General features: G+C 41.6%; 1 long non-coding RNA gene across 2 annotated transcripts in view; it reads right to left on the bottom strand.

The window, feature by feature from the left end:
- The window catches only part of LOC135982337 (uncharacterized), a 97,619-nt gene that overhangs the window by 67,628 nt on the left and 18,343 nt on the right, over positions 1-11,648 (bottom strand). The window contains exon 2 of one of the 2 annotated variants that reach the window (XR_010599623.1): positions 234-344. The exons of the other annotated variant lie outside the window; for it this stretch is intronic. This is a non-coding gene — a long non-coding RNA (uncharacterized LOC135982337). The remainder of the gene's footprint in view (positions 1-233; positions 345-11,648) is intronic. 2 annotated transcript variants of the gene reach the window in all.

The following is an 11,648-nucleotide window of genomic DNA, read 5'->3' as shown; positions in this document are numbered from 1 at the left end:
TCTACACCACTCATGACGGTGTTTACTTACAGTGTTCATGTGGCTACAACCTCATGAAGTGCTTTGAAAATTTAGAGGCTAATATTTAAAGTTGTGCATGCAAGCTATAGTTCAATATTTAGTTGCTCCATTAGCTTCTACAGATTCTGTATTTCCCTCCCTCTACATCATTCTATGAAGTTCTTTGAAATACGTGGAATATAAAAGTTGCTAAATATGAAAGAAAAACTCACATTTTTTTCTAGTCTAGTCTATTTTTTAAAGCTGAATAGGAAGTCACAACTTTCATCTTTTGCCTGTTGGAAGGGAATTTAAATGATAAGAGTATCATGGAAATCACAGTCCTGTGATGAAGACAAAAATGAAAAAAATCCTTTAAAATAACGTAGTTTAATTGTAGAACGGCCACTTCCTATATACCAATTCACTATCTAGTGCTGCATAAATATTTGGAGGCAAATCTTGTGAGGTTGAATTTTGTTCTGCCGATTCTAGTCAGACATCTGGCTGATTAAATGTGTGCTTGTCCCAGAAAGGTTTAGATAATCATAAAGTGGCTTCTCTGAAATTGTTTTATTATCATCCAGCATCCCTGAGGCAAGAAAAATGAGGAGAAGGGGGAATATTCATTATTCATATTTTATACAGAAAAATAGATCACTGCTTTAAGAAAGCTTTTTCTCCTGCAGTGGAAACTTAAGTTTCTCAAGATGTAAACTGGGTTTAATTTCTGCCTCTTCCCTCCAGTTAAAGATGAAACTTAAAAACGCATATGATAATTTCTATCATTTCTAAATGTTAACTTTACATTTAGATCAGAAATTTAGATTTAAAAGTGCTTTATCCAGTCTGTTTAAAAACAAAATAAAAAAAACCCAAAGTCACGAGGAAGGATGAATTTAGATTTCTGATTAGGGACATGAAGCTTTCTGGGGGGCTCTTGGGAGGACATGCTGCCTTCTCTCAGCTGCCCCAGGAGGAAACGTTTGGAGAGGGACTTATCAGAAGTTGCAACAAAAACAGGGGCTGATTTTTAAGCTTCTCCATTTCCTCTTGATGTGATTCAAGTATTCTTACAGTAACTTCCGAGCAAAAATATTCACTCCTTCCTGCTTCTCCTGACCTCATTAGCATCCAACCAATTGTTTAAAATAAAATTCTCTTTCATTTTAAATTCTCTTTCAAATGGTGTTTTTTTCCCTGAAGGGCCCTTAATTGTGCGGTCTGTGGACATTTGACAAGTATGACAACTACTTTGAATTAATGCCTTAAGATTTTCTATGTGCTGCCTTTAAATTCTAAAAACTGAGTCTAATTAAGGCCAAGTCCAAGAGTCCTGAGAATCCAAAAAAGTGCTTTCGCAATAGCAGCTGGAAGATAAGATAGAGCCATTTCCAGCAAAGGAACATATACATGACTTTTCATGGAAATAGTGAAAGTAACAGAATACCAATATTAGTTTCAGACATGTATTTACAACACAATCCAATCATAAAAAATAAGATCCTCTCTTAAACACTAACACCCTGAAACACACCTGTTCAGCATCTTAGTAAAAGAGGAAGGAAATTACTTTGGTTTAAAGATCCCCCGTTTTCAATTATACACCTGTTCTCAATTTAAACTACACTGATTAGAAGTTAACACAATTAAATGTCATATGTAAATTACAGTCTCTTGCTTTTTAAGAGTGCATGGATGCACTTGTTAGAACTTGATCTAGGGAGGGTGAGAGTTCTGGGTGTCATTAGAGAGAGGTTGTTAGCTCTCCCATGGGGGTTAAATTCAATGTAAATGGCAGTTTTACTGCAGTAGCTTTGTGTGTCCCAAGAAAGGACTGCTTCATGTGGATAAAGCACGCATTTGACCTGCATTGTGTGAGCTTTTAAATCCCTACCTTTCCTCAATGAATTTGGAGAAGAACTAACTACTTGGCTTTTGTTAAAGCACGTCAGTCAATTGCCATTCCTTTCATAGAAGATTTGGTAACAGTGTAAAGAACTCCTTTTGGATTGTAATATGCTGGATAAAGTGGTTTACAAATTACATGTAGAAATCACTTCACCCACTACTGAAATGCAATTGTAAAGCAGCTAGTTAATACCACATGGTATTGCAACACAACTGTTTAGGTTAGAAGTAAAGATTATATTATTTGTTTAAAAAAAAAAAAAAAAAAACCAACCCACACACAACAGGGGAAATTCTGAGTAGGCAAAATGTAATTACTTAAAATGGAATTTGGCCAGGACACTTGTTTACACATCTACTCCTGCAAGAAATGTTATGGGATTTTAGTATTGTAGCAAACAATCTTCTTTGCCACCCTTCCCCTCACCCCAGGTAGTAGAATGTATTATATTTATGCTCTGAGCAGCTTTAACTGAAGAAAGATTTTTTTTTGGGGGGGGGGGGGGTCAGGTAGAAAGAGTAAAGCAAACACTGTGCCTAACTTTTAATCCAAAAGAAATCTGCACAACTCTCTCACTCTCCAAAACATGTCGTTATTCACTCCTTAAAATTATAAAGGTGTTGTTTAATCACATTGATGATCAGCTGAGAAATGCAACAGAACACCCCTCCTATCCACTAGGCATGCCATTTATACAACTGCTAATGTGTACAAATATCGTTCTTAATAGGCCAGACCTGAAGAAGGGGGGGAGCAGGATTGCATTGTAGTTGGTGCAATGTAAATGTGGCTGGCAGTTAAACTCCTTGTCAGATGATGAATTTATAAGACCTGCAGCAAAAGTTAGGCAAGTAAGACATTTTAACATGTTTGAGGGAATCAGATGCACCATCAGGAAGGTGAAAAAGAGGGGTTCTGATAGCTGGAGAAGGAAGCTGGTTGATTTTGTTCAGCACATGCAGATAAACAATTCTGTAATATAACATAAATCACAGGAGTGAGTTCCACCCACATAAGACCAGCTTCCTATTCCCTTATGACAGCACTAAGGGGCAGTCTAATTTGCACTGCCCAGAACATATTAAAATGAATCAAGCGCCATTTAAACAATCAAACTGCATATTTCTAAAATAAAAGTGCAAAGAAGAGGACAGAAGCATTTTTTCCCCCTCACTACACAGATGATTTTCAATGCAGTACTTACACCTCTTAACACAAACCCTTTAAAGACAACTCCCCATTGCCTTTACTGCCCCACACTGTACACACCTACTTATGTATGTTTACCTTTCCTCTTATCCCTGTATCAAATGCTCAGTTCATTTCAATCTAATCTTCTGTGTATGACATTAACATGCAAAATGTGAGCAGCATCAATATTCAACTCCCTAAATTCACTCAGCAGCCCTCAAACCTGCAAGCAAAAATTCCCAGCAAATGCAAGGTGAATGAACTCCTCCTTCTTGATCTCTAGTATACCACATGTTTCCCTGCCTGTGGTTTAATCAGGATATCAAGGTTGTTCGTCTTTCATTTCTCTTTGCTTCAGTTGTTGTATTCCTTTCCTTAATTAATTTCTCTACAGTAGGGGGCAGTACTCCTCTAACAAATCTTCCAGGAAAGAGAGCCAGAGAGATACATGCAGAAATAAATATGTACTGGGAAATATTACTCCCATTTCTTCAGTTTATTTACCCTTAAGTTTCACTGAAAATTCAGGGCCTGAGAAGAACAAAAGGTCTAGCAGATTTTAGAAATATGAATCCTTTCATGACATAGTTTTTGACACCTCCATTATTGGCAGCTATCTTTATTTTGAGAGACTCTAGCACCCAGTATGAAAGAGTTGGAATGTCTTGCAGTCTGAGGGCCTAGAGTCTCTTCTCAATGATCACATGCAATCCCCATTAACACAAATAAGTCATACCTCCACTCAAGAGGTAACATATCCCACTAAATATTGAAAAATCCCCACCACGAATTCCACTGTGTGGTTGACATTTTCTCAGATACAAAGTACACTTCTCTGAAAGGGCCATTGCCCTTTCATTTTAAAGTATCCTGGTCTCCCTGCTGAGTCTCCATAGTACAGCATCTATAAATATATTCTCAAACATTTGACAAAGGATAGCCACCCAGATTAGCAATAAAACAAGTATCATCAAATTCTTCTCAATATAAAGCCACGAATTTGCCTTCTGTTGGGTCTTTGAATTCAAATTAACACTTCCTGGATGTAATATAGACAGAGCTGGTCTGACCATGTTAGCCACAAGGCTTTTGGGCAAAATCAAGACATTTCGTGGAGACATATTAGTTTTCACTAAACTTTCGAGAGGAAGATTTCTGAGGTCCAAATCCAGCCATTGAGAGAGCGAGAGAGAGAGAGAGAGAGAGAGAGATATGACATTTTCAAAAATGGAATGAAAACAAATTTTGAAATCTTAAAAGTTGTTGTAAAATGGAGTTTAAAATGGAGTTGTTGCTCTCCTGCCAGCTTGAAATAGAAGATGAGGAAATGTGGTCCAATGGGAATTGAGACATGGAGACAAAATATAACAAAGTCCTGTTTCTGGCTCTGCTACTGACTTGCTGTGTGAACTTTTACCTTTGTGAGCCTCACTTTACTCACCTTCATAGAGCACTTTGAGATCTGTGGATGAAATGTGCTAAGTACTGTTCTTATTAAAGTAATACCAAACACTGGGTTGTAAACTGATGCCATCTTAATTATTTTTCTTTGAACTAAAAGCTCCACAACATTTTTGCAAGACCTGGTATTAATCTCTACTGGAGCCAAAGGATTTATGCTTTCACAAGATTCACAATAACCGTTTTCATCATCAGAATAAGTAAACCTAGTGAACAGTTGATACATTTGTGTTCTAAGATGCTATCTAAAGAATACGGAGTTCATTTGTGCTTTATTTTCTTATATTTCATATACTTGCTGATTGGTGTAAGAGAAGCTGTTTGAAAGTGGTTTCTTAGATCATTAAGTTTGCCTGCTAGAAAATAAAATTCCTTTTACAAATCAAATATAGCTAGCAAGTTTTATATTAATTGCCCCTGGAAGGAGAAGTGTGCTATAAGTATCTAGCTTTGGTCATAATGTGTGGGAACTTGTTTCTCCAACAAAAGGATGGGGAAAGCTTCATCCTCCTGTCCTGGGAAATATCTGACAGGAGACCTTTAACTCCAGCTGTGCAACTTATAAAGAGACAGAGAGTTAGTCTTGTTCTCCTTCCTGCACTTGTACAGTAAGAGCAGCAGTTTGTGCATATTTTGTGTGTGTAGCTAATTAGTATGTGGCTGATCAGCAGCGTGCTGCCTGTAATATGTATTCGTTCCTCTGCCACTTTTCCAAACATTAATAAGCAATTAAATATTTTATAAGGCAACCTCTAAATTATGGAAAATAAAGCTAAGCACTATTAATACCCAATAGGGCACATAAAAAGGAAGAGTCGTCATGAGCCACTGTGCAGTCGAGCACTCAACACAGAAGGAAATGTCAAACCCAACCTGATATTAGAGACCATGGTGAGGATTAAAAGAGGATTTGGGGTTTCCTGATGGACCTGGCAAGTTCACAAAATGTTTCTGAACATTTCAGAACAGAGAAAAATTTTGTTCAGTTCAGCTCAGCACACTGGAACATCAAAAAGAAGTATTTCAGTGGCTTTTTGGCAGTCATGAGTTCTAACTAATTCTATGGTTTAATTCATCAGGTGTCTGAGTATGCTCTGAGACTTTCTACTATTTCATGCCTTGTAATCTCTCTCTCTTTTTTTATAAAGGCCAAGAAGTGTGTCGGGGGTGGGGGGGGGGGGGGGGGAAGAGGCAGTGAGGGGAGATAAAACCCAGAAAAAACACAGACTTCGATTTCTTTCTGAATCTCAGAGAGTGATGAGACTATAGTAAGTACTTGGTGCTCCAGCCCCAGTTCACTTTTCCTTTGACATATGTATTTAATAAATACCAACCTTCATCAGCCTAGATACTGTTCACAGTAAACAGGATGAAATTGAACACTATGGGGCAAATTTTCACAGATTACTTCTTTTATTGGACACTTGCAGATCTTATTAACTTGAACTGGAGTGTCAAATTTTAGCACTATTGAAAATTAGACACTTAGGACTGGTCTACACTACGGGGGGAGGGGGGGATAAATCTAAGATAGGCAACTTCAGCTACAAGAATAGCATAGCTGAAGTCGACGTATCTTAGATCAATTTAGAATCACTTACTTCGCGTCCTTGCAGCACGGGATCGATGGCTGCTGCTCCCCCGTCGACTCCGCTTCCGCCTCTCGCCATGGTGGAGTTCCGGAGTCGACGGCAGAGCGATCAGAGATCGATTTATTGCGTCTACATTAGACGTGATAAATCAATCCCCGAGAGATCGATCACTACCCGCCAATCCGGCGGGTAGTATAGACATACCCTTAAAGTGCATTCCTTTTCTGAAAAATTACTATGTAAAAAAAAATTCCTACTCAATAGAAATGTTCTTGTGTATATTCATAGTCTTATCAGTTTACTTTACTGACTTAAAGGAGTTCTTAGTATATTTTTATTCCTGTTACATTGCAGAGTGAACACAGATACAGGGCACCTGGCATTGGCCACTGTCAGTAGATAGGATACTGAGCTGGATGGACCTTTGGTCTGAGCTAGTATGGCTATTCTTGTGTTCTTAGAATAAGTGGGATTCCACTGCAGCTTGGGCATCACCAATAGAATTGTTGCTAAATAACCTGAGAGTGCAGAATTGTGTGTGCTCCTGGCCCACTGCCCTCTTATAAGGGCCAGCTGGGCCCTGACAATGCATGAAGAGTGAAGAAAGGACCCAGCTAGCAATTTGGGATTCCAAGCTGAGTTTGCAGTAGGAGTTTGCAGGATGTGAGAGCAAAACTAGAAGTGCTAAATCAATATCAGGCCCTAATTTGAGCAATTTGAGAGTGCTCATAAGAATCATTTATCTTATTCCACTCTACCTCTCTTAGTCATAGTTGACTAACTTCTGCTTTTATTTCTGTATCAGTACCAAAAGGCCAGGGGGAAGGCAACAGGTTAGAAGAGTTATGAAACCTTTTTTCCCTGCACACTTACTGTAAAGCAGGAATCCCCCATAACGCTGAACAAAGCACTAGGTGAGATAATTGTTATTGTATCAGCCTGTGTACCACATCCCCAGTGGGATGTGGTGTCTGGGTGTGTGGTGATTCTACCCCACATGTCAACATCCTCATTATCCATTCATCCACATTGCTTGTGCTCAGTGCATTACCCAGTCCCATTGTAAGGAATCATGCCCAGCAGAAGTATTATTTGTAGAGGGTGTTTGTAATGCTGCGAGACTCACCCCTGCAGCGCCTCCTGCTGGCCATCCAGGGAATTAGCATTTCCAACTCCGGAGCGCCCTCTGCAGGCCAGTGTCTCGCCTTGCCGCTGGACCCGGTGTCCCTCACAGACCCTGGTGCCCCTTCTCTCGGGGTTCTGCCCCCTGCAGTACCCCGCAGTCTCGCTGGGTCTCCCTTCCCGGGGAACCCCTAACCCCCTATTCCCACCTCATCTCAATCTTGGACTACTGCCAGTCACCATCTATCCCCCGCTCACTGGGGCGGACTGCAGTATAATTGCCACTCATCATTGGCAAGGAGGGCTTGGACCTGCTGCCTCTGCCTACCTTTGGGCTGCCCCTCTGCAACCCCAGTACCCTTCTTGGCCTTTAACAAGGCCTGCAGCCTGGGTTTTTCCAGGCCAGAGTTCCCCAGCTTCTCTGGCCTTTCCCCAGCCCTGCTCCACTTTAGGTACCCTGCTCAGCTCCCAGCAGCCAGGCCCATCCTTCTCCATAACTAGAGAGGGACTGTGTGTGCTCCTGGCCCACTGCCCTCTTATAAGGGCCAGCTGGGCCCTGATTGGTGCGTGGCCGCATCTGTGGCTGGTTCCCCAATCAGCTGAGGCTTGCTGCTTTTCCTAGTAGCAGCCCTCTCTCAGCCTCAGCCCTCTCCCAGGGCTGATTTCAAATCCTTCAGGGCAGTAGCAGGTGACCACCCCGCTACACAGTCCTAGACAGTGCTAGTGAAGGACAGAAGGAAGGCTGGGCTTTTGGTTAAAGCACTGGCCTAACTCAAGCATTTAATCCCCAACTCTCCCACTGACTTGCTGTATAACCTTGAGCAAGTCACATAGACTCTCTATACAGGGCAGCAACGGGAGCCTGTCTGTGGTGCAAGGAAAGCTGCCTAGTCTTTTGTCCATGTACCCCACAATGCCTGGCTGCTCCTTTTAGTCATCCCTTCCTTCTCACAAGCCAGCCATGGAAAAAGGAGGAGACCATTGCATAGACACTCAGATTTGATCTGCCTCTCCATGCTGGCAGTAACTGCTTCCTGCCGAGCCCCCAAGCACAGGAGGGATTGTCTGTAAAGGAAGGAGCTATGCTTCTGGAATGCTCCTCTCCCACAGTTAAGATTTCACACCCTGGTTTTTGTTCAGGCAGATGGATCATTTGGGCTCAGAGTGTTTCTGGCTTTACATACACAGCATCCTCTCTCTGGAGATGGATTACCATCCAGGTTTTTAATTTGAATCCACAGCTCAAGCTGAGAATATCTTTCAGAATAATAATAACATTATTTACAGATATTCACAAGCGACTGACAGAAAAGTGCATAAAAACCATAGCTAGTTAAAATAAAAGTGGCATACGTGTCTTTAGACTTTCATTTATCTAAGACATACCTAAAGTCAGCATAAAGGAGATAAGTTACAGAATAAGAACATAACAGACATACTGGGTCAGACCAAAGGTCCATCCAGCCCAGTATCCTGTCTACCGACAGTGGCCAATGCCAGGTGCCCCAGTGGGAGTGAACCTAACAGGTAATGGTCAAGTGATCATATACACTTGGGGGAGAGGGGTACAGAGAATACATGTTTGCCAGGCTGAGGAGCCAAGATGTTCACACTTAGGGCAAATCTACAGAGCCCTAAATCTAGAGCACTACGTCAGCTCAGGGAGAGCTCTCTCCCATCGGCATAATTACTTCACTGCAGGACTGTGTGTGTGTCTCTAAAAAGCATATGCTAACTGTGGTATTCTCAATAAATGCGGTGTATTTACCTTCCTCTATAAAGATCCCGTCTGCTTTGTACGAGCATAACATCGTCCCCTAGTGCCCCTCCTCTACTTGCACTACATTGATGACCTCTTCATCATATGGACCCAGGGGAAGGAGACCCTTGAAGAATTCCACCTAGATTTCAACAATTTCCATCCCACCATCAACCTCAGCCTGGACCAGTCCACGCAAGAGGTCCACTTCCTGGACACTACAGTGCAAATAAGTGATGGTCACATAAACACCACCGTATACCAGAAAACTACTGACCGCTATACTTACCTACATGCCTCCAGCTTCCATCCAGGACACATCACACGATCAATTATCTACAGCCAAGCCCTAAGATACAACCGAATTTGCTCCAATCACTCAGACAGAAATAAACACCTACAGGATCTTTATCAAGGATTCTTAAAACTACAATACCCACCTGGGGAAGTGAGGAAACAGATTGATAGAGCGAGACAGGTGACTTCTGGGTATCCACTACAGGACAGGCCCAACAAGGAAAATAACAGACCACCACTGGCCATCACATACAGTCCCCAGCTAAAACCATTCCAGCACATCATCAAGGATCTATAACCTATCCTGGAAAATGATCCCTCACTCTCACAGACCTTGGGAGGCAGGCCAGTCCTTGCTTACAGACAGCCCCCCAATCTGAAGCAAATACTCACCAGCAACTACACACCACACCATGGAAACACTCACCGAGGAACCAATCCCTGTAACAAACCTCATTGCCTACTCTGTCCCCATATCTACTCTAGCGACACCATCAGAGGACCCAACCACATCAGCCACGCCATCAGGGACTCATTCACCTGCACATCTACTAATGTGATATATGCCATCATGTGCCAGCAATGCCCCTCTGCCATGTACATTGGCCAAACCGGACAGTCTCTGCGTAAAAGAATAAATGGACACAAATCGGACATCAGGATTGGTAACATACAAAAGCCAATAGGAGAACACTTCCACCTCCCTGTATATTCTATAACAGATTTAAAAAAGTAGACACATTCTTGAACAAAAAAACGTCAAAAACAGACTTCAAAGAGAAAGTCCAGAACTAAAATTCATTTGCAAATTTAACACCATTAATTTGGGCTTGAATAGGGACTGGGAGTGACTGGCTCACTACAAAAGCAACTTTGCCTCTCCTGGAATTGACATCTCCTCATCAATTATTGGGAGTGGGCTACAGCCACCATGATTGAATTGGCCCTGCCAACAATGGTTCTCCACTTGTGAGGTAACTCCCTTCTCTTCATGTGTCAGTATAATAATGCCTCCATCTGTAATTTTCACTCCATGCATCTGAAGAAGTGGGTTTTTTATCCACGAAAGCTTATGCCCAAATAAATCTGTTAGACTTTAAGGTGACACCGGACTCCTTGTTTTTGTGGATACAGACTAACACGGCTACCCCCTGATATTTGATACTATTCCAAGAAACTTTAGTATACCGTGGCAGATTGAATCAGCATCTTATTAAGTCACTCACTATGACTCATCTAGTTATTTGATAATACAGTACTGTCTTTAGGGACGAAGCATCAGATACCATTGACACAATCTTGCTCCAGTTCTCTACCTTTGCACATTCCTGTACAAACAAGTCGTGCTGTCCTGTACCTGCACTGCTTACAACAGCATCCTATTGTGTAGCCACAGAATATTGCTAGTATTAGTAGCAATGACATGAGCTGTGGCATCAAACCTCTGTCCTCCTGTTTCCAACTCCTTGTATTTGGAGGGAGAAGAATTAGAAAAAAAGAGCATTACCCATTGGGGGCAGAGCTTCTGATGACCACAAGTTTATGAACAAAGCGGCATGTGCTTTGTCAGTGCTGTGGACCTCTGGCAAGAAATACATCTTACAAATAAACTCTTATGCACTCTTCACCTTCTCCGAGTCCAGATCACCCCGTCCAAGGTGTGTTAGAAACTGATGGTGTCACTGAAACCTTCCATGCAGTCTTCCTGCAGTGTCCAGCAATAAAAGGTAGCATAACAACCAGTCAGGGCATGAAATGGGAGCAAAGTTTCCAGAACAGTGGGTCCATATTGTATTTTCTCAGAAATGACATGAATAGGAAAGTACTTGGGTTCCTTTAGATAGGCAGCTTTGGACGAAAGCTGGCACATCTGTAATTTTGCTACAGTGAGCCAGCAAAAGAAGGAGCATATCAATGTCCATGACTGCAACAATCACACTGTTGGCATCACTGTGGACACAGTGCAAAATCATTCTTGTGTCTGCTTTTTTCTGATGAACACACAGCTGATTGTACCAAATGTTCCAGTCGAGCACCATATTCTAGCCACAGCCTGAAAACCAGCAGCCAGAATGAGGATTTTATCATGTGGAGCTTGTGGCATTTGTTGCTCAGATAAAAATAGTGCAAAGTCCTCCTTATTTTCTGGAAGTGCAATTACATTTATCTGTTTACTTGGAAGAGGCACATATCTGCCTTCCCCCAGTCTTTGGATGGGTCTTGTACCTCTGAAGCATTTTTTGCCTTGTACCATTCTTAAGAAATTTCTTGTAGTACCTATCAAACACAATATCTATTTTGTAGATGTCTGCTC

Source organism: Chrysemys picta, chromosome 3, assembly GCF_011386835.1.
Source record: "Chrysemys picta bellii isolate R12L10 chromosome 3, ASM1138683v2, whole genome shotgun sequence".
Classification (NCBI taxonomy): domain Eukaryota; kingdom Metazoa; phylum Chordata; order Testudines; family Emydidae; genus Chrysemys; species Chrysemys picta.
This window is presented reverse-complemented; position numbering and strand designations above follow the sequence as displayed.